Source organism: Balearica regulorum, chromosome Z (genome assembly GCF_011004875.1).
Source record: "Balearica regulorum gibbericeps isolate bBalReg1 chromosome Z, bBalReg1.pri, whole genome shotgun sequence".
In the NCBI taxonomy this organism is placed as follows: domain Eukaryota; kingdom Metazoa; phylum Chordata; class Aves; order Gruiformes; family Gruidae; genus Balearica; species Balearica regulorum.
The window spans coordinates 26,888,364-26,911,209 of record NC_046220.1 but is presented as its reverse complement, the minus strand read 5'-3'; positions in this window follow the sequence as shown (position 1 = coordinate 26,911,209).

Here is a 22,846-nt window from a genome sequence, read left to right as displayed (position 1 = left end):
ATATATGGACAAAATTGCGCTTGGTTCTGTAGAATTAGAAAGCATTTACATTTCAGTATGGCTCTCCCCAAGAATTCATGCCATGCCAAACACAAAAAAGTCTTGAAATGTAAAATTCCAGATACCATGCTTCCATACATAAATATTTTGTCATTTGTACTTAAATCGTCCAGCCAGCTGCTAGCCACAGTCAGCTAGCCTTCTCCAGAAGGCTATTTACAAGAGAAGGCAGATCAGTTTGTTATTTTGCAGTGCAAACAGAGCAAGAACAAGCTGCAAAACCAAAATAGCTTCACATTTTTGGACTTTACATGTAACTGTGTTTATATTTTTCTGTCACTTCCCCTAATAAAATATGAACATTCACTGTGGAACTGTGCACAAGACTTCTCTTTTTGTACGCACCTAACAATGAACCTAACAATGAACCAGACTCTTTCTTACATAGGAAGTATACATCTTAGCAAATAGGACAGTTACTAAGCAATAAGATTCTACTAGCATGTTAGAGTAGTATCAAAGAGACCCTACAAAGTTGCACTGGAGCATATTTTCTATTGAAGAATACTAATGGACTACCAGTGAAAGATTTCATGGAACTGTCTTCTTTCCACACATCTTCCGAGAAATTCAAGCTGATTTGCTTCTGAATCCTTGTCATTAACAGTCTGTCTAAGCATGACAAACAGCCTACCAAAGGAGGGTGGATCCACCAGATGGACCAGTGCGGCCTTAAACTCTGTAGTTCCCCTTTGTAAAGCTCGGTTTGGTGGCTGCTCCTGCTCAGAAATTTGTAGAAGTGAAACACATGGAAATCACTGACTTTGGGACATAAGCTTGTAGAGTTTGAGTAAGTGTATTTTGATTTGGAAAAAATACATGCTAGTGTTCCTGAGAGAATAACTTTTTTGTTGTTTGTTGTTTTTGTTTTTGTTGTTTTTGTAATTTTGCAGAACTTTGGCTTCAGCAGGAAGGTCAATAACAACTTTTTTGAAATCCTATTGTCTTATTAGGTAAAAATTTTAAATTTGAATGATAAAATCACTTCAAGCAAGATAGAATAGTTCACTTCCCAGGCTCTTAAAATATGTGACTCTGACACTTCTGAAAAGAGTGGAAATGGATAATTATGTGTTTATGGCTTTTTGAGGTTATTCACAGAGAAATCAACTTCTGTCCTTTTATTCAGGTTCTGACCTTCCATTTTAAAAATGTGTCTAACATTTATGATTGTAAAGGAAACATCAACACATCACTGATGAGGCATCTGCTTAAACTTGCAGGGAGGTATGAAAAGTAGTTATGAAAAGCAGCTATGAAATGTGTGACATTTTCTATTTGTTGCAGCTGAAAGATTTCACGTATATTTCCAGTGATGATAATTGAAATGTCAACACTGTTAATTTCATTTGAGAAAAGTCAGGGAAGGTCTTTTTCATACAGCTCTAAGGTTTTCTCTTGTTCCTGTGCAACAAATGGATTTCAGTTTGGACATAATGGTGTATATTTCCTTCTCTCTCTCAAAAAAAAAAAAAAATCTAGATACCAGTTACAGACAATGAGCATATTGATTTTCACGAGTCAACCATTTTGACAGAGAAATGTGACAGGAATATTTAACACAGATGCTTATTTTTACAGCACAACTGTCATACTTGAAAAGATCAATGCATCTGGGTAATGTCTTACTTGACTTTTTTATGTTTGAATGAAGATTCCTGTTTTAAGGATGTTGATTCATAAGCTTCAAATATTCCATTTCATGTATTGTTAATTGTCACTGTACCAGAAGAGATCCAAGGAAGTTCAGGGTTTCATACAATCTTTCATTACTGTCCTGGATTCAGTTAGGATAGAGTTAAATTTCACCAGAAGCTGGGATGGCTCACAGCCAGGACAGGTGACTCAAACTAGCCAAAGGGGCTATTCCATACCATGTGACATCATGCTTAGCATAAAAGGGGGCTAGCTGGGGAAGGGTGGGGTGGCTCCAAGACAGGTGGCTTGGGAATGGTCTGGCTTTGGGATGGGTCTGAGCATGAGGTCTGAATTATGTGGTGGTTGGGTGAGAAACTCCATTGTGTATCACCCATTTTGTTGGCGTTCCTCTCTCCCTTTGCTGTCCCAGTAAACTTTCCTTATCCCAACCCATGAGTTTTATCTTTGTCTTCCCATTCTCCTCCCCATCCCACCAGGGAGGGATGGGAGACTGAGTGGCCGTCTGGTGCTCAGCTGCCAGCTGGGGCTGAACCACAACAATAACCAGTCTCTTCACAATTCAATTCACATGCCTGTGGATATCCAAGCTTCAACAGTGTTACAGAGGATTTTTTTTTTTTTTTTTGCCTTGATTCAAAAGCTTTTTCTTTTTTCTCATTAATTGGTTAAGAAAATGGTGATTTCACACAAGTTTAAATGCTCATGCCTTAACTTGATAACATAGTAACCTTTTGTAAATTATAAGTCCACAGAACGTTTTGCCAAATTACAACAGTGAAATGGATTACCAATTTGCCAAGAAATTTAGCAATCCATGAATTTTTGTGGTTTGCTTTATGTTCTTTATAATGTTTCTGCAGCTTCTCTTTTCCTGGTATTCATTTTATTGACCATTCCCCTTCAAATTGTTGTAAAACAATTATTTTCTGTTTGCCTAAAATACCACTAAATACCTACTTAAATACCTTTGTTTCTAGTTTCCCCCAAACTATTAGCCAGAAAAGATTTCCAATTATTAATAAAGGCTCAAAAGTTCAATTGCAAAATGCTCATTATTTATATTTGTTCAAGTAGCTTTTGGATAAATCTTGACAGAAGTGTAAAAATAATACAGTTATTGGCTACTTTTCACAATTTTAAATTGAAATGGCAAGCATAAACAATCAGGATTGAATCTGCCAATATATGATGTGAGCTGTTAGAATTTCAGCTTAGATTTTCTTAGTTTCTTCAATGGATTGCAATACCTCAAACACGAACCCAAGAATTAACATAAATTTGGATGAAATCAACATTTTTCCTGCATTTTCAAACTGTCACAAACTGTTCATTTATCTTAGTTCACTTTGTCGCCCTGCTATTTCTTTCCTGAACAACTGTCCTTCCAAACATTGCATATTTATGACAGCATAAAGTACTTCTATTCTGAACGTAAAATAAGTATAACAGTTTGAAGAATACAATGAGGGAAGATGGTGGTATTTACACGTGCTTTTTACTGGCTTTCTTTTTCCCCACTTTCATGTTTAATAAAAGAATAACAATAATTGAAAATAAATTCGTCATACTAGGTCAATTTTATCTGTATTGCAACTGCCTTAATATCAAAGAAGAAACATATATACATATAAACCCAGATCCACTATTGCTATTAATTTCCATAGGGAAAGTCAGTTGCTCAGAATATATATACTAAGTAGCTACTTTCTGTAATTAACCACAACCATCAACACTATCATTTAGCATATGCTTCATTTTAAACATTTGAAATAAGACTAGTCATACAGCAAAAGAAAAACTCATGCCAAGAAATTTTATGGAGCAGGGCCATAAAGGACCCCTACAGAAGTGCTAGAACAATTAGCTTAAGGAATCACTTGCATGTGAAAGACAGGTAGCTAAATAGTCAGATAGAGAGATAAATCATCTTCTCCTAACTAACATAGATGCACATATGGAAGACTGCTGTACTCTTCTCCCCAGCTCCCTCTACTCTGCTCTCAAGGCACCCCTTGCTTTCTTCTCAAGCTTTGACCATTTGTCAGAGCTTCCAAAACTTATGAAAACTCTCCCTGCAGCACTTATGACATCCCACTGCTGACACCACCTGTCATTGGCTTGAGCAGTAGACCTGACTTTAAATGCAGAAAAGAGATGCTAAGAGAAGTGAAACTAAGCTAAGTTAGGCTAAGCTCTGATTCATTACTCCTTCTTCCTTCTTTTTTCCTTCCATTATCTTATATACTCTTTCTGATTAGCTGCTTGCTCTTAACATCCCACAGCTGTGCTTCCAGTTGGCCAACCAGTCTTTGGATCTCATCATCTTTGTAATGATGAATGCTGTGAGTATATGTAGAGGTGCTAATAAATAGATGCATATAACAAGGGAAAACTGGAAAATTTTGCATTGCAAGCAAAAAAAATTGCTAGTGCTATCTTTGATAGAAAACAAGGCATAAACTCTAAGGTGTTTGAAATAGTACATTTTTCTTAACACCTGTGTAAACAGTAGCAGAAAGCATGCTAAAATGTGATACCACCAGAATGTATGCAACATATATACATTTACTAAGAAAAAAATGTATCTGAAAGCATGTCATTTACTGCATTTATTAAAGGGACAAAGAAAGCTTTGAACTATACATGTGTGACAGATACAATTAATGGCTTCATTAAGTTTTAGGACGTACCAACAGAGTAACAAACTTCTGAATGTGCTTAGCCTTTGGGAAACAAAGAATGTTCTCTTTGGAGGTTACTATAGCTGTAACATAATTGCGAGAATGGGAAGAAAGAAGTTGGCTATCACAGGCTGCCTGAGTCATAACAAAAAGCATTAAACTGTCATTTTGGAAGCTCTTCCTCCTTCTAATGAGTCAATTCCAGAGTACAAAATATAGTCATTCAGAAGAGAAATGCAAAAAATGTTTTAAGGTGCATACTAAGTTTCAAATTAAAAAAAGAAAAGCTCTTAAATGTGAGTCAGGAAAGTCAGGAAAGATTTATGATATGTATAGCTGAATGACAAGACTGGTAAGAACTGGCAATTCTATGTCCATTATTTCTACAATATAATGAATCACATTTTTATAATTATCTGAAACCCTATCTTGTTACCTTAAAGTAAGGCAAATGAAACATTAAACCTGTTCAGAACCTTATGCCTAAGGAGATAGTGTCTATAAAACTGCAGCTAAATACTAAGAATTTTTTTTATTCATAATTATAAATAAAATTACTAATTAGAGTAATGGATTTGATTGTATGGGTCAATAAGCTAGGTAGTATAATACATCACTTCCATATCTGTTAGTGTCCACTATGTATTAGCTAGCCTAGATAGAGCAGCGGAAAAATGTTATCCTACAGGATATAAAATGCACCCCCCTCCAAAAAAAAAAAAAAAAACCAAACCCAAACCAAATGCAATGTAATATTACTGCCATGTCTCTAAGTATACATTCTAGTTTGCTCTCAGACTTTCAAGTGCGCTTTTTTTGAAAGTAAGTGGCATTATACTCATTATACTTTTAACAAATATAGAAATATATTTACTAGAAGCACTTTTATTAAAATCTTTCATAGTTTCCAATCCTTTAAGCAGGCTAGGTGTAACTCAAGGAAGAAGGTTCATTTTCAGCTCAAATCACTTTCAGCACAAATACAATGCCTTCTGTTAATCTCTTTTGTAGTTTATTGAACTATGTTTAGCCTGTGTTAGGGACTTCAAGGTTAACAGCACAGATTATTTAACCAAGGCGCCTACACCTCATGCCTTGTAAAGACATGAGAAAGGTTATTTAAAAATACTGATGACATTTTATAAGACTTTCACACTTCATAGTTTTGATGATAGTCAAATAGGAAACAAGAACATTATATTCTCTGTTTCTTTAAATGCCATTGAATCATGGTTAAGATTTTGAAGATGCATATCAAACAGTGGATGCAGTATGTCAGTTTTGTTAAATATCAGGTAAAATCTAGGCCTGGTTAATAATTGCTCTTGTTTATAATTGCTACCATTATAGATGGTATCTACCTTTTTTTTTTTTTTAAATTTAAATTTTTGTATTAGGCTACTGCTGGTTTTTAATTGCCAATTTTCAACAAGAGCTAAGTTCAAACCTATGATTTTGCAGCAGTAATTTACTAAGAACTGGCACTTTAAAGGCACAGTATTGAAAGATTAGGAGTGAATTATGCCACAGCCTGCACATTAAACCACCAGCTTGTGCAGCAAATGTTACAGACAATCTGCAGCCTGAAATATTAATATCTTAGTGCTTTGGAGATTACATTAATTACAGTCACTCTAGGAATGAAATAATTGGACTATTTTATAGTAGCCACTAAGGTCAGTTTATACAAATAATTTTTAACCTGCGACAAAGCTCCATGAATATATTAACTGACCACTAACCTGTATTTTCTGCTCAAAGTTGTGTTGTTTTGGAAGGAAAGCAACAGTGATGGCCTGTGACAGACCGAAGTTCCTCTGCTGCAAAGTCAGGGACGTTCTGGCACCAGATTTCATCAGAAGGCAATATAGAGTCATGAATGCTACGGGCCTTCCTCATGGCTGGAAAGCCAATCCTGCCTGTTAACACAAATAACTGCTGTAAGAACATGGATGTTACTGGAATGCTGACAAAACTGGACATTATGTATATTGTAAGGTGCTTCCAAATGTGCAGGAAAATTTGAGAGTTCAAGCTAGGCTGCAACTCTGCCCTGCAAGTGGGAGCTCAAGTCAGCCTCCAGCTATGCTGATATGTTCTTCTGTGGTGAAATGCAAAAAACCTCCAACCAACCAACCACCAACAAAAAATCAAAGGAAGAATAGCAAACTTGGCTTTTGATTTTTAATAGTAAAGGAAAGTATTAGTTGGTGCCTGACAAATAGGAAGACAATACCAATCAGGGCAATAAAAGAGTTTATTTATAAGTTTTTTAAAGGCTATATTTTGATTTGAGTGGATACTGTAAAACACATCCCATGCATAGTTATTCAAAATATAGTATACTATAGTAGCATCTTCTAATCAAGACCTGAATCATCTGATTCAAGGCATTGTATGCTATATCTTGGAGTTAAACTGTGTTCTGTAGAAGAATAAGGCTAATGGAAATAGTTGTATTGATAATGCAACTTCAGAATTCTGTATTTGTTTACAATTAATAGAGCATTCTGTATAACATAATTTCTTCTGTTTCCTACTATAGTAGTATCTAAGAATTCTAGACATTATGAGGATATTTGCATGTGTAATTAGCTATAGATAGGAATTAGAAATTTGTTACTTTCCTTAAATGTTCAAGCAGCTTTTATTGTAAAGGATTCACTACAATCATAGTTTTCAATTTACATTTTTGCCATATTAGACTCCTGCTGTCCCATCAAGTAGGCAGTCTTGGTCTTACAGTGTGCTGGCCCCTCTTTACTGGTGAGACAAGCCTCACTAACCCATATTTTAGTAGTACGATAACCAACTAGAAGAAAAGTTAAAGGAATTACTCAAGGAGATATTAAGCTAACAGCAAAAGTTGAACAAAGGAGAGTTACTTAGCACAGAATCAAGGTGTCAGGAATAAAATTCATCAAGGCACTAAAAAGTTTGAAGGAAAGAAAATTTTAATTGTATATGCCTGTGCCAAGAGTGTAGGTGATAAACAAGAAGAATTAGAACTGCATGTTTATGAACATAAATTTGTCTTAATTGGTAGTACGGAAACTTGTGGGATTCATGTTATTGGACTGTTTAAATCAATGGTTATAAATCACTTAGATCAAATGAATAAAGAAGAAGGAGTGATGTTCTATCATCTCAAATGTTGTACTAATTAATTCTGAGGCATTGAAATGTCTGAAGTAAGCAATGTTGGATAACTATGCTTTCATGTTATAATACACATGACAAGCACTGGATAATGTTTCTATAGGAGCATGCTGCTATTTCTAAAAGTACTCTTCAATTTTCTAATAGACCATTGTTTCTGACATAAGGGAATTTGACATTAGATGTTGTGACAGTTAAAGACAGTACGATCACAGGAATAAAAATCACTTGATTATATGTGCTACATTTGAAATGCAAACTATCAATAAACATAGCTGATACACATAATGAGGTTGGATGTCTAATCTTAGAAACAGTTTTGCACAGAAGCAGGTAGGACAATAAATACCTAAATGAATGAATGACAACTGTACTAGATTCTATGGGTGAAAAAGTAATTAAAAAATCTTTTAAAAAAATCCTCAAACTAAAATAAAAATACCTATCAAAAAGCAAAAGCAAACCCCTACTATATAGCAAGTCATGGGAAGGAAAGGGAAAATTGATAGAGATCAGAGAATTTGAACTGTAGAAACTCATAAGTAAACCAAATATCTAATAAAAACCCCCATCCCTCAACTGCCTGCAATGTTAAGAGAAATAAATTCCACTGGTGTTGACATGCTTAGTCATTAAGTCAGCTTGAATACAGAAACACTATAGACCATTTGTTAGCTAATAAGCCTTTGCTTCATTGGTGGAGGGCAACAGCTGGCAAATTCCTACTTCCAAGTTCAGAAGAAGAGAGCTTAATTTCCTGTCACTGCTCAGCCTGAACTATCAAAAAGTTGAGTTTGTGCTTTTAATTTCACTACTTACTATTTTTTACTACTAATGCCCAGGTAAAGGAAAGTGCTACTTTAATAGTACTACATGGCTTCTAGTCTTGATAAAGTAAATTTACAGTGCTTTATTTTTTCCCATATGAACTTGCAGCGTTTAAGTACAAAAGTCTCTGATCTTCATTGACTTTCTTGTTGACATACACTAAGGAATCATCTGCATGATACTGGACAGTTATAGAAGGACGTCCTAGCATTGCCAGCAACAATGTAGAGAAGGCAAAGTGTTCAGTTAGTATGTCTGTATTTCAGAAAAAGCTAGATGCAGTATTCATGTGATAATGATGATAAACACTCTAATTCTGCTACTAACTCTTAAGCATGTTAAGCAACACTTATTAACAATAAACATTTTTAAATTGGCACACTTATTTATGCCTGTTTTAAGTAAGTTTTGGAAGACTGTGGAAATTCTTGAATACTAGTATAAAGCTAATGCTATGTCAATATTTAGAAAGGGTAGATTAACCTGGGTAATAGATCTGGTTAATTATAGGCGTGTCAACCTGATATGGATCCTGAAGAAAATAATGGAGCAGCTGGTACAGGGATTGATTAAAAAAGAATTAAAAGGATCTAATACAATTAATGTCAATTAATATGGACTTATGAAAACTAAGTCTTACCACTTCAAATTAGTATCTCCTTTGAATACAACCGCAAATTTTGTGAATGTACATAACCTCTTTCTTTGACTTGGAATCATTCCATTTTGATGCAGTGAGTTGAACAATACAAAATCCTCTTGGTTAGCAGTTATCTTGAAGGACTTGAAGCAGGGTTTGCTTCTTGGTCCACCACTAATATAAAAGCATTAATAAAACTTTACTGGCAAATTTTGTATGTAACAAATACCAATTCATTAACTCATAAATAGTGAAGATGGCTGACATAAACAAAGTCACTCTAAAACTAGCTGAATTGCAATATGACAGATGTAAATTAGTCAAGTAGAAAAACATAGTACACGCTAACAAGATGGACAATCATTTAGGAAAGCACTGATTCTCAAAAAACCCCACATTGTTATTAAACTGAAATATATGTTAAACGTGTGTCACTGTGGCCAAAACTTTGACAATGAATGAATGAATGAATGAATGAGTGAATGAAGCTTTTGCCATGGACAATTAATCTAATTACAGTAGAATTTTTATTACCTCTGTGTCTTGTTTGGCATGGATATGATTGGAATACTAAGACCAGTTATGGTGTCTGTACTCTGCTTTTTAAAAAAAAAATAATATTGAAAAACTCAAGTTCAAAGAAAAGTCAAAGGTGTTATTCAAGAGTTGAAATAAACACATTGTAGCCATCTTCCAAAATTTTTTCACATTTTTGTTATTAATTCTCTATATGAATGGCAGTGTAGATTTGTACATTTCCTGTATTTTTTCGCTCCCAACCCCAGTTCCTATGCTCTAGTTTATACTCGTGACCAGCAACTTTTCCTTTTCCCCTTATGTCATACAGGTCTGTCATACAGACTTGAAAGGAGCTCACACTATTTAGCTTATCCAGGAAAAGGTGACACAATCTCAGTTTGTAGGTGCCTACCAAGGAACAGAAATCTGGTTAATGGAGAGTTCTTCAATCTAAGGGAGAAGAAGCAATGGGTGGAAGCTCAAGCTATATGAATTCAGACCGGAAACAGGACATAAATTTTCATGTTAGATAGTAATTAAGTGTTGGGAGTCATTCCCTTTTCACCACCATGTTCTTCACTGACTTTCATAGGATTGAGGCCATGCTCTGGTTGTTCCAAATGTCATAGACACAAACTTTAAGATTTTTGACTAACAAATTTTGTGTTTCAAGAAATTCATAGTTGGAATATAGTCACAGTTGGACTAATCTGTTCACAAATGATATTGTAAATTTTTTATTGGAGGAAGAAGGTTAGTATCATGAACTTTACTGGGTAAACCGAATTCATCTGGGTTCATGCTTGAGGAGCAGTTAATTCATAAACTAACTGTGCCATTATTGTGCTCAGGTTTTTAATCTTTCTGCACCATTCATTCACTACATGCAACTGAATAGGCCTCTCCGGTCCAACAGATCCACCTATGATATTTATATGAAGTAGAATGTTCATCTCAGTACATGAGATTTGCAGGTATGGAAATTTTACTTCACCTGACTTGTAGTTTCTCTTCAGTGAAGCAATCGAAACTCTAAAAATTCATTAAGAAGAAATATTTTCTCAGTCATTCCCATAGACTTGAATGCTTTAGCCCACTAAGGAGGTCAGAAATTAATTCTGTCTTTATTTGACCAGCATCAGCATGACAATCCAATGTGGCTACCATTCCTTAATTAAGCAAATAAAAATGCTGTCAGTAAAGGTTGTCTTTATGATCATTTGTCTGGTATTGTTGATTAACTGTGTATGTGTTAGAGAAAATTGCTAATATGGCCTATAATTAATTGATCAATTCAGTATGAAAGTATCATCATGCACAGATGCGTGCAGGATAGGAGACTAGATCATTTCTTTCCATGGAGTATTTCGCCTGGTAAGGCGTACACAGCAGATCTCAGTGACAGAAAGAAAGGTTTTTCTTTGTACATATTTGGTACAGTTAGAAATGCAAAATCAAAATTCTACTCCATTTCAATTATTAGTGTGAGCCCTTTCAAAGGCTTGAGGGTGTGTTTGAGTAGGGCTTACGAAACGTTCATAGTTCTGAACTTGTAGTGTGGTACATCGAATCTTTACACAGCAAGCACAATAGAAACATTAAGATAATGTCAGTTAAGTTTTCTTCTACCACTCAAGGAAACAAGACTACTTCCTCTCATATAAACTGTGGCATGCATATATCTGACACAGTGGTGCTCAAATCCACCAGACCAAGCAGCAATGCAAGCTCCAAATGCACAAATTACAATGCAAAGCCTACAAAAAAGTTAAAGTCTTGGTCATTAAAATAGAACTACCCTCAGCAGAAGTCTTTATCTTTCAGCAATGCTTTTAAGTGGAGTGGAGCATTCCACTTCATACCTGTTTCACTTCCAGTTCTCTTAGAGGCATTTCTGCATTAGGTTGGTTCTTGCTGTACTGTACTTCATTGCATTATTTGGTGTCTCCTTAGTGAGTAAATTCTCCAGACAGATGAGTTTCTTTGGTTTATGTATCAGAGCATTTTTTTGCTTATTTTACTCATTAATTTCAAGATGAAAATAAGTGTTTAATTATGGAACACATGATTGTCATGAACACAGAAAGTTATTATTTATCTCACTTTATCCTAAAGTTACACAAATAATTTTAGTGCAAATTTTCTGTTTATCAGACATGTAATTAAATCTTTACAGATAATTGTATGCACATATCTATAATATATTCATAACAAATATTAAAACTACAGTTAATGAATGTTCACACCACAATCATTATAGTTGCTTTTCTTAATATACACTTAAACTGAATGCATTTGTAATTGCTTATCCTTCAGATTTACTCCTGCCTCTATAATCCTTCTACTATGCAACCTTCAGAATGAAGCTTCACAAATGCAGTGAGAAATGTATTATTTACTTCCACAGGGGCAAAAAGACCATATTAATCCTTACTGCATCTTGCTAATAGTTTTGCTATATTTGACATTAGTTATGTTGGTCTTGTAAAAGTAAGACGTTTCAGACTGACTCAGAGATTCTGAAGGGGAATTCAGATATCTGAAAAAAAGGTTGCGAGTCCATTCTGCCTTGCAGATATGGATTTAATGTGCACACTAAGTTTGACAAATACACTTTCAGAAATTACTTTTGTTACTTGGAATCCTATTTATGTGTCCTTATTTTGACATCACAGATCTCAGCCTGATACTGAGACAAATTCTCAGATGGCAAAAAGATAATTTGCTTTTGGTGAAGTTGTAATAATGCTAGTAAGCATTCTGACCTGGTAAATCTATATGTAAATGTGTCATTATCTATCTCTTCCCTCAAACATGCTAAGCTGTGCACGGGGTTTTCTTGCTTAGCAAAGGAAAAGCTGAAGTTTTAAATCACCTGCATACCACTCCCTGCTCATAAGATCAGAACCTACACGTGCACATCAGTGTGCAGCTGTGGGATTCTGAATATATTGATGTACATATACATGCACATGTGTACATATACATGCACATTTATACATATATATGTAATTGTGTTTATAACTCCTGCCAAATCACCTTCCCTCTAGGTTAAAGTTAACTGTAATTCAGTTACAATGTAGTCTTAAGGTATTATTGGACAATAATAAGATGGAGAATTCTGATGAAATCTTAAAAGTTGTTTCCAAGAAACTCTAGAATACATTATAAAAATACTGTAATAAAGAGTAAAGAAGATAATAAAGCTTTGTTCCTATGTTACATTTCGGATACATTTATTATACAGTCATTTAAGGTAGAGGCAGATGGGTTTGAAATTGTCAATGAGACTCTTAATGTCTCATACACTCTGGTCTGTAAACGTGAGCAACTGCATGTTTGATATAACTTCTGGCACTGCTCAAGGCAAGTCTCATAAGGATTGCCAAGCTTTATTTCTCTTTCAAAAATAATCTCAGCAGCCAAAATAAATGTAATATTAAGCATCAGAGCAATTCCAAGCTGGTAGAAAGTCATGGCCATATCACAATGGCATACTTTTTCTTATACTTTTTTTTTATGCCCCCTGCTATTTTTATACAGGATTATAAAACCAAAACAAAAAAAGGACTTTATTGATTTACACTCTGATATCTGCTAAAATTAACTGAAGAATTGCATAGTTTGCCCATCAGCACAGAAGTTAACATGGCATTTTAAAAATGAGCAGTAAATGATTCAGAATTAGTTAGATTCAAGTCATATCCATAGCAGCAGAATATAGCAGAAGTGTCAGTGTGAGGGTAATGTTGAATATTTTGGGGTTTTGCCTCCAAAATGTAAAAAAAAAAAAAAAAAAAAATTTTAGACAAATTGTCATCTATCTCAACATACTCCTAAAGCTTATAGTCAGTGCAACAGGGCATGCTTGAAAATTAAACACAACTGTTCCTCCTGATACAACTTTATTTTTCTTCACCTGGCTGATAACATATCTCCAGACTACCAAGATTTTACCTACCTGTCATTCAGACCATGCTACTGCTCTCCTTTAGTCCCTCTCCCCTCAGATGGAATCAATCGCAAGGTGCACCAGTTTGACCTGACAGGGATCAGTTTATTCACATTAACTTGCTTTCAGTCACTGATTCCATACAGACATGACTAAGGGTTGTGATACACAGATATTTCTCCTCTTCAGAAAACCTAATCCTTAAGACTTACTACCATTTCCTCTTCTATGCTACATTTAAATCAGAGCACCAGAGAAAATGTTGACGTAAGATTAACTATGGCCTGGAGCTGTAGATTAGCAATGCAAATATACCACAGAATTTTAATTTGTTCATTAATGTCAGTGGTTCTACTGAGCAAGACGTTTTCAACAGCAGGGATCAAGATCAAGATTCAATTGTTCACTTGCATAACATTAATTTCAAAATGTGTATCTACAGTACGTAGCTAATATGCTTGGTAAACTGCATACATATATTCAAATTCATTAGGGTTTTGTGATGTTGCTACTTATTTTTACTCCATCCTGTTGTAATTAACATAGCAAAGCCTACAGTTGACAAGACTAAAAGAGTATGCAGCTATGAAATTTTTTGGATAATCTCTTCAATTTTTTCTTGTCCCAGTAGCATGCCAGTAAATGTGACAGGCTGAATCCAAACAGTTAACCTTTCAAAACAACCATCTGGTTTTCAACATTCCCCCTTGAGCTTTCTATAAGGTAGTTTTGTTGTGATTGCCACAATTAAACAGAGAAGTTAGTTCCAATACATAAGATAAAATGCTGATTCTATACAGCCCTTTCTCTGTTAAAATGCATTAGTTTTTCAAAGACAAGGGTCTTGATCTTTGTTTTATGCCAAGGTCTATTTAAACAGGTCTGTCCTGGTTCTGGCAAGGATAGAGTTAATTTCCCAAGGAGCCAGGACAGGTGAGCCAAGCTGGCCGGGGGCTATTCCATACCATGGGACATCATGCTCACCATAAAAGGGGACTAGTCGGGTAGGGGCGGGTTCGGCGTGTCGGCGTGGCTCCGGGACGGGTCGAGCGTCCGGTCGGTCGGTCGTCGGGTCAGTAAATCGTTCTCTGTTATCACCCATTGTGAATATCTGTTATCAGCACTGTTGTTGATTGTTTCCCTCTCCCTTGCTGTCCCAGTAAACTGCCCTTATCCCAACCCTCGAGGCTTTGCCCTTGTTTTTCCGTTCTCCTCCCCAGCCTGCCGGGGGAGGGGTGAGCGAGCGGCTGGGGCTAAACCACGTCAAGGTCTTTCAGTGAAAGATGCCTTCCAATGGCCTTTGAGACACTTTCACTGTGTTACAGCTAAAAAAAGGTGCTGTGACAGTGAAGGAGAACTAAGGCCAACCTTCTTTTCCTCATAGCCATTTGTCTAGAGCAGATCTCCAAAGTGATCTGGGAATGTCACCTGTGGGTTAGTGAAACTAATTTTAAGCAGAAAGAATTAAATAAATGGCTGGAGAGTCCTCAGATTGTATAAATTCCAGAACTTCATTGACTTTTGATTCTGTATGTATGGAGCTGTCTCTTTGTTCATGCTTTTCAATTCTAATTAATTCTAATCTAACATTTTCAGGAGAAAACAAATATGATTAATAAGTCCTGATTATTGTTCCAGGAATAGCAGGAAAAGAACTAAAACACTTATCAGTTTGCTAAACTTTTGCATAGAGTGGTGCTTTTCATTCTAGCGTTGCCTACTTTGCAAGTGTCTTTGTTTTCCATCTATTTTTGCTTCTAGCTCCTTTCAGAGTACGACTTTGCTAGCATACACATCAGAACATAAACAACTTTGTAGATGTAATCTGGTTACAGTTTTAAACACTGAGATGACCTTTGTTCCACATCTGTGAAGAAAGTATTGTACTGTATTTATGCCTGGCTTTTTTCCCTTCTCTTGATTGCTTTTCTATGAAATTTTCTTCCTCATAATCTTCAACAGAATGTCTCAGTAATACGCCTACTGAGCAATGAGGATATTCTGAACTGCAGCTGTCTCATTTCTGCATTCCTTTGGCTTCATCTCTAATGATGAACTCACCTCCTGTTTATATAGCTCCTACAACTTAATTTGGTTCCTGCTTTAACTGTGACAGTATCTTCACATAACTGTCCTCCTAAAACAGTTTACACTGAAGTCCACAGCCCCATCTTCTAATGCTGTATTACTACTTTGTTCTACTTAAAACATTCAACCATGTTCAGGAGGTCACGTCACATCCAATCCTAAGCAAATCTACCAAATCTCTGCTTTGCTTCCTAAGTATCAACACACTATAGTCCTTATTTCCCTCTCTGATTCGTTTATTCTCAAACTCCGGTTCTTTCAGTGTCCATTTGTTTAAAAAACCAAACCAGCCAAACAACCAAACAAATTGGTTGCTGTTGATATAATGACCTTTAGTCCTACTGCTGTTGCCATTTAAAACAGGTTTTTTAACTGAAGTGTTTCAGCATAAAATACCATAAGGTGTTTAATACTTTCATGTCTGTTATAAATTCAGTGAATTTTATAGGTGAAAAGTTATGGAAAGAGTTAACCCAGCCAGAAGCTCTTGGGAATCTGTAGGCACTTTGTTATTTGAGGTCTGAGATAATTTTATGTCAGTCAGTGAAACAGTAACTTAGCTGTTCACCCCCACTCAATCTATTAATTAGAACACAATAGGCAAATAGAAGGAAAATAATTAAAGAGAAACAGCAACGACACTCCAGGGTACAGAGAGAGTGGTACAAAGTTTAAAAAATTAACACTGTATCAGCTGACATTCAGATGTAGATTTGTGGGAGTTTACATAGTCCCTGCTAATGTGAGGCAGAAGAATTATTTAAAAAAAAAAAAAAAAAAAAAAGTAGTGAATTAAAGGTTTGCAGATGCAAAAGGGAAGAAGAAACTTGAAGAATAAAAGATATGACGCAACAGAGGATGTGGCTGGAACATGTGGCATGGGAGCAAGGCAGGGAGAGGGAGAGAGAAATGATTCAAACAAAACCTGACTCTTGACAACGAGCAGAACAAATACACATGACAGGCAAGAGCAGAAAAGAGATCAAGATTAAGAAAAATCAGCTGCAGAGTTGAACAAAAGAAGTGGAGTGTGTGTGATCAGGACTAAACTGAATTTATCTGTCAAGCTTGTAATAAATAATAGAAAGCATGGATCCAAATAAATGGATGTGTTCATGCTCATTCAAATCTCCCAGTTCAGACTTGAGTAAGGAACTGAAGGACTGATTTATTCTGTTTTTCTAAATTAGAACCTTCTCTTGTATCTAGTAGAAGTAATAGGTATCTGTGAATAGCTATAAAGGTGGAAATGTGTTTGACTTTTCAGTTATGTTAAATATAATCAAAACATTTCTCTAAGTATTTACCAATCTTGTCATTCCCCAAACATGTCTTTCTTCCATTGCTACATTTTACTGTGTTCACTGTCAGCCTTTATTTTCCTTTAACACTTTGTGGAGAAATAAGTTACTGATGGTAATGTGTGTCTCATATTTTTCCAGAATGTTTTTAAATAGTCTTTTGAACTGATGGCTACTATTTAATAGCTAAAAAAGGGAATAGAACGATGTGAATAGGAATTCTGAACTCTTTTAGCTATCTTGGATTTGTAATATATATATTTTAGCTTAGCTGTTGACAGAAGGAAGCTAGAAATTCTAAAATACCAAAGCTATTTCTCAGTAGCACATGCTTCGGCCTAGGAATGTGCTCAGCCTATTTAATTTTTTTTTCAGTAAAACTCTTGCAGCAAACAAAAAAAACCCAACTCAAACCAAGAATGAAAAAAGAGGACTGTCTTTGTTCATACAACTATTTCCTCACACAATTAAAAGTAAGATTTATAAATTTACCATTAGAGAAAGCTGTCAATAATCACCCTTCCATCTATAAATGTCTCAGGTTTGTCTCAGGGATTCTAATGAAATACAGTGAGTAATTTCATACTCAACACATATTCAATTGACGCAGCAACTTGCTTTGAATATGTTCGATATGTTCTAGGTTTACAAAAATGTACACAAAATCCTGTACATCGGAAGAAAATAATATTATGCAGGAAACAAGAAAACAAATTTTTTTAGAGAAAGAATGTATGTTAAAACTTATGTAGCATACCATATCTCAGGTTCATAATCAGCTGCAAACTGATAGAACAAACATTTTTAAATTTCTGTATCTAATGCACAGAAAAATTATGCAGACATTCCTCCAATTGAATACCTCTAGTTTTGTCGTGGGTTTGCCCCACTTGGCATTTAAGCCCCATGCAGCCGCTCGCTCACTCCCTCCCGGCAGGATGGGAGGGAGAATCAGAAAACTGAGAAAACTCATGGGTTGAGATAAAGACAGTTTAAGATCTAAAGCAAAAGCCACGTGCACAAGCAAAGCAAGACAAGGAATTCATTCTCCAGTTCCCATGGGCAGGCAGGTGTTCAGCCATCTCCAGGAAAGCAGGGCTCCAGCACGCATAATGATCACTTGACAAGACAAACGCCATCACTCTAAACGTCCCCCTCTTCCATCTTCTTCCCCCATTTTTATATGCTGAGCATGACATCATATGGTATGGAATATCCCTTTGGTCAGTTGGGATCAGCTGTCCTGGCTGTGTCCCCTCCCAACTCCTTGTGCACCCCCAGCCATCCTGCTGGTGGGGTGGTGTGAGAAGCAGAAGAGGCCTTGGCTCTGTGTAAGCACTGCTCAACAACAATAGGTCTATATAACAAAAACATCTCTATATTATCAACACTGTTTTCAGCACAAATACAAAATATAGCCCTATAATTAACTCTATCCCAGCCAAAACTAGCACAAGTATCTATTTTCTTTGCTTTGTAAGCATCAGCAGGACGAGAAAACAATGGAAACTCCAAATACTACTTATAAAATCAGAGGATACCACACAGTATTTTTCCCTTTTTTGAAGGTATGAAAAAAATGCCTGTATTTTCTCATCTTTCAAAGACAGAAGGTTGTCTTTGGCTCATATCCTGAGCAATAAATCGTGCTTGAGAAAAGGAAACCTAAAATAAATTCAGATGTCAAGTAAGTAGCGACCTTATGCTGCTGCCTAGATACAAGACATTAAAGGAAAAACTACTGAAACTTTGTACTTCTTATTTATTAGGAAATTACATGAAAGTGAAAGGCAAGTCGTTTCATCTCTATTCGTCTATTGCATTAAGATAGAATCATAGTCCTATACATTCACATACATCCCTCTCTACATGTCTATAAAGAAAATATTTTTTTCCCCAACTCATATAGCTGTAATTCAGAAGCAAATCTTTTAAGGATAATGGAATTCCCACTAGAATAGAATAAGCATGAGTAATAAGAAAATGGGACATACGACTGAAGACTTGTAAGAAGTCTTTAAGATCAAGAAACAATTTGTCCTAATTCAGCAGCTCACCTACCAAATTAATCAACCCTCTTAGGCACATATGGAAAAAAAAAATGTATTTTTCATCTTGGAAGTGCATGTCTACATCACTCATTGGAAGACTTCCTACTTCTAGAATTTCCCATAAAACTTTTTATCATTGTCTAGAATTATAATGTCATTGAAATCTTGAAAATTATGCATGTACAAAAATAGGTGTATGACTGGATGCCTGAGCTGTGACTGGACAAGGACTGTCCACACAAAATGTACAAGAGCCCAGATGTTCATTCAGTAGACAATCAGTGATGTAACAGAAATGTTAAATTACTGAATTGAATTGGAAGGGATTTGTCTTCAGGTAGTAGTATCTGTGTGGGTTGCTGCTTTTAAATCCTAGTCAAATTCCATGGAGAATTTAATGCATTTAATATTAGTTTTACACTGATGTACTAAAAGCAGAACTTGGCAAACTGTCATCACATCATTCACAACAGCATAAACTGTCTTGGTTTAACCTTTAAGCAATTTAGGAATCATATTAATTTAATTGCAGAAGTGCCTATGCCAAATACTAAACTACCCAAATTCTTCTTTAAATGTGCATACATAGTACAACTGTATTTATGTATGAAGAGGTAGTAAACAGAGGTCTCAGCAGCAATGCCCTGGGATAATAAAAGCAAACTTGAATTCTTTGTTATATAATAGGGAAAGTGGTTTGCATGGTGAACATGATTTCAGGAAGCATCTGAAACCTACACTTATCTCTTGAGGGTGAAATCACCTTGTGCTCCTATGTTCATTTGAAAGCAGTGCAATTTGTTGTTGAACTACAAACAAAAATGAGTTTATTTATCTTCACTTTTATTTTCTTTTTACCAACATCAATTTCTTGAGCTGTTTCAATCCTCCGGGCTTATAGGTTTTATCAGCATTTTGAATGAATAGTGAACTAGAATAATATACCTCATTGGCATAGAATTATTTTTATTTTATATGGTGTGAGCATGATTCATTTCTATTCATTTCTGAGTGTTAAAACATCCAGCATAAAAGTTACAATCTTCAGATGCATGCACTTTTCCTTCAGGATATTCCATATGCCCTAGAGACAACTGATTCTGTAAATCAACATTCCGTTTATCACAAACATTCCCACTAAACCAATTTCAGATCCTGTTTTCAGTATATTTTGCTATTTCTCTAGTTCTTTGACATAACTGTTAAGTTAGAATAAACATGGGTCTTGGACTGCACAAATAACTACTTGTAGTTTGACATAATGAATACGCAAAAATGGATTTCTGCAATCCTTATTTACCCAGGGTTACAAAAGAGGCATTTTGTCTTCAGGGTTAGAATGAAAAGTCAGTACAAACTAAATCTGACATTTCTAAATTGTCATTTAAATGGCATCTAACAAAAATGTATAGTATCATGTAATGGACTTGAGTGAGTCTCATTTTAGTACATTAAGTAGCCTCTTAGAACATTCTAGTCCAGTGCTCTGTTTTCATTCTCTGGTAATCTCATATAAGTTATTGCATTTATGTCAGTCATTAAAAGGTAGCAAAATATTGTCTATGTTGTCAGCTATTTCAAAGATTTGTGGCCTTTTTAAATATTCTAGCTGGTATCATGAAAGCTATAAAAAGACTAATAGGAAAGCAATGGTGTAAATATATCATGAAATGGACATATTGCTTATAAAATACAATTTACATTACATTTTATAGTTTACATTTGACATGGTTTAGGCCCAGCCGGCAGCTGAGCGCCACGCAGCCACTCACTCCTTCTCCAGCATGATGGGGAGGAGAAGTTAACAAAAGGCTTGGGTCGAGATAAGGACAGGGAGAGCTCACTAATTATCGTCACGAGCAAAACAAACTGAACTTAGAAAAAGGGATTCATCTAATTTATTACTAAACAGAATAGACCAATGAAAAAAAAATAACATCAAGCCTTAAAACATCTCCCCCCACCCCTCCCACCTTCCCGGGCTCAACTTCACTCCCTGCTTCAACCTCCTCCCCCCTCAGCGGCGAGGGGGGGGGGAAGGGGGATGGGGGTTGCGGTCAGTGCAGCGCACGTTGTTCCTGCTGCTTCGCTGTCCTTGGGGGGAGGACTCCTCTCATCGCTCCCCTGCTCCAAAATGGAGTCTCTCCCACAGGCTACAGGCCTTCATGAACTGCTCCAGCGTGGTCTCTTCCACCGGGTGCAGACCTTTAGGAGAAAACTCTTCCAGCATGGGTTTCCTACAGGGTCACAAGTCCCGCCACCAAAACCTGCCCTGGCGTGGGCTCCCCTCTCCACGAGTCTACCGGTCTGGCCAGGAACTTGCTTCAGCCCGGGCTTCCCACTAGCGACAGCCTCCCTCGGGTGTCTCCACCTGCTGGAAAAAAACTTCCCCCTTCTTAAATACGTTATCACAGAGGCGCTGATTGGCTTGGCCTTGGCCAGGGGCGGGCCCATCTTGGAGCATTGGCTCTGTCAGACACCGTGGAAGCTTCTAGAAGCTCCTCACAGGAGCCACCCCCTATAGCCCATGCCCCCACCCACTACCAAAACCTTGCCACACAAACGCAACACAACATTATAAAAAAGCAGGGAAGAGGTAACACTGTGAAACTATTACAATAAGTGATACACTTGAAGTCTAGACCTATTGCTAACCAGACCCGTAAATAGCATTTGACCAAAAGCATCCTGGGATATTACAGTGCCTCCCGAAACAGAAATATTTTATATTTCCCATGTGTTATAGCTCTTTAAAGTGACAGCTGCCAGAGTTTTTCAGATTTTATTTCTTCAAGTACTATGTCTAAAAACATACATGATGAGAGCATATATGTGGGTAATGTTGCTGTGGTCTTAATATGGTTCAGTGTGATTTTTAGAGAGTTCAGCAATAGAAACAGTAGAAAAATTAGGTGATTTTTGCTCATTTATATTTAAGAATGAAAGCAAGGCTTTGGGACAGGAGAACTGTGATCAGCACAGACATGGAACTTCTGCTTTCCACACTGCCATTTTCAAAAAAAGTTAAGACATGCTAAATACTACAGTTCAAAATAAAATATTACAGTTCAAAACTTTTTTGTTCAACTTAGTAAATGTCTGATTATTTGCTAATTTTTCTAAGGATATGCTTCATCCTCATAAACATTAAAACAAACTTTTGCATACATATGAGGCAAAATATTATCGTAATAATTAAAATTAGGCCTCCAAAAATAAATCAGGAATGTGGTTTTTCCATTGCTGAGTTTAGCCGTGACAATGAAGAGAGTGAGACTAGATGAAAATGTATTTCCACCTGAAGAGATCTAACTATTCTTGTTCAGAGTGGAAATTCAGAAAGATTGCAATGGTATAAATTACTGTTTATCTAAAAACAAGTAGTGTAAACATTTTTACTGACTGAGATTTGATAATATAATTTGTTTTTCAGATTAATATGTTTATTCTCCTGTAAAGTTAATGTGGCGGATTAGCCTATTTTCTTGGGTTTGGTTAGATCAGAATAAGTTTTTTCAGCACTTTGTCTTTCTCTGCCATTTTCCATTGCTCTCGTCCTCTAACCTCCAGTTTGTTTGAAGTTTATTTCCAGAAAATTCCATTCAAAATGGACAAAACATTCAAAATTTGTCTCATCAACTGTAACTATTATACAACAATCCATAACTTATATTATCCATACATATGCACACTCAGACATATATATGGAGATGTGTGTATGTGCGTGTGTATGTGTAGTCAACACAGTATTAAATGGAAATCAGTTTAAATAAGTCCAAGAAACTTCAACTCAGTGTTCAGGGATTCCTTTTATTATAGTAAGTGTAGTGTATCGTATACTAATATTATATCTTATTTAAAACTTTAACCTTAATGTGCTATTAAAAGATAGTCATAATATTTAATAG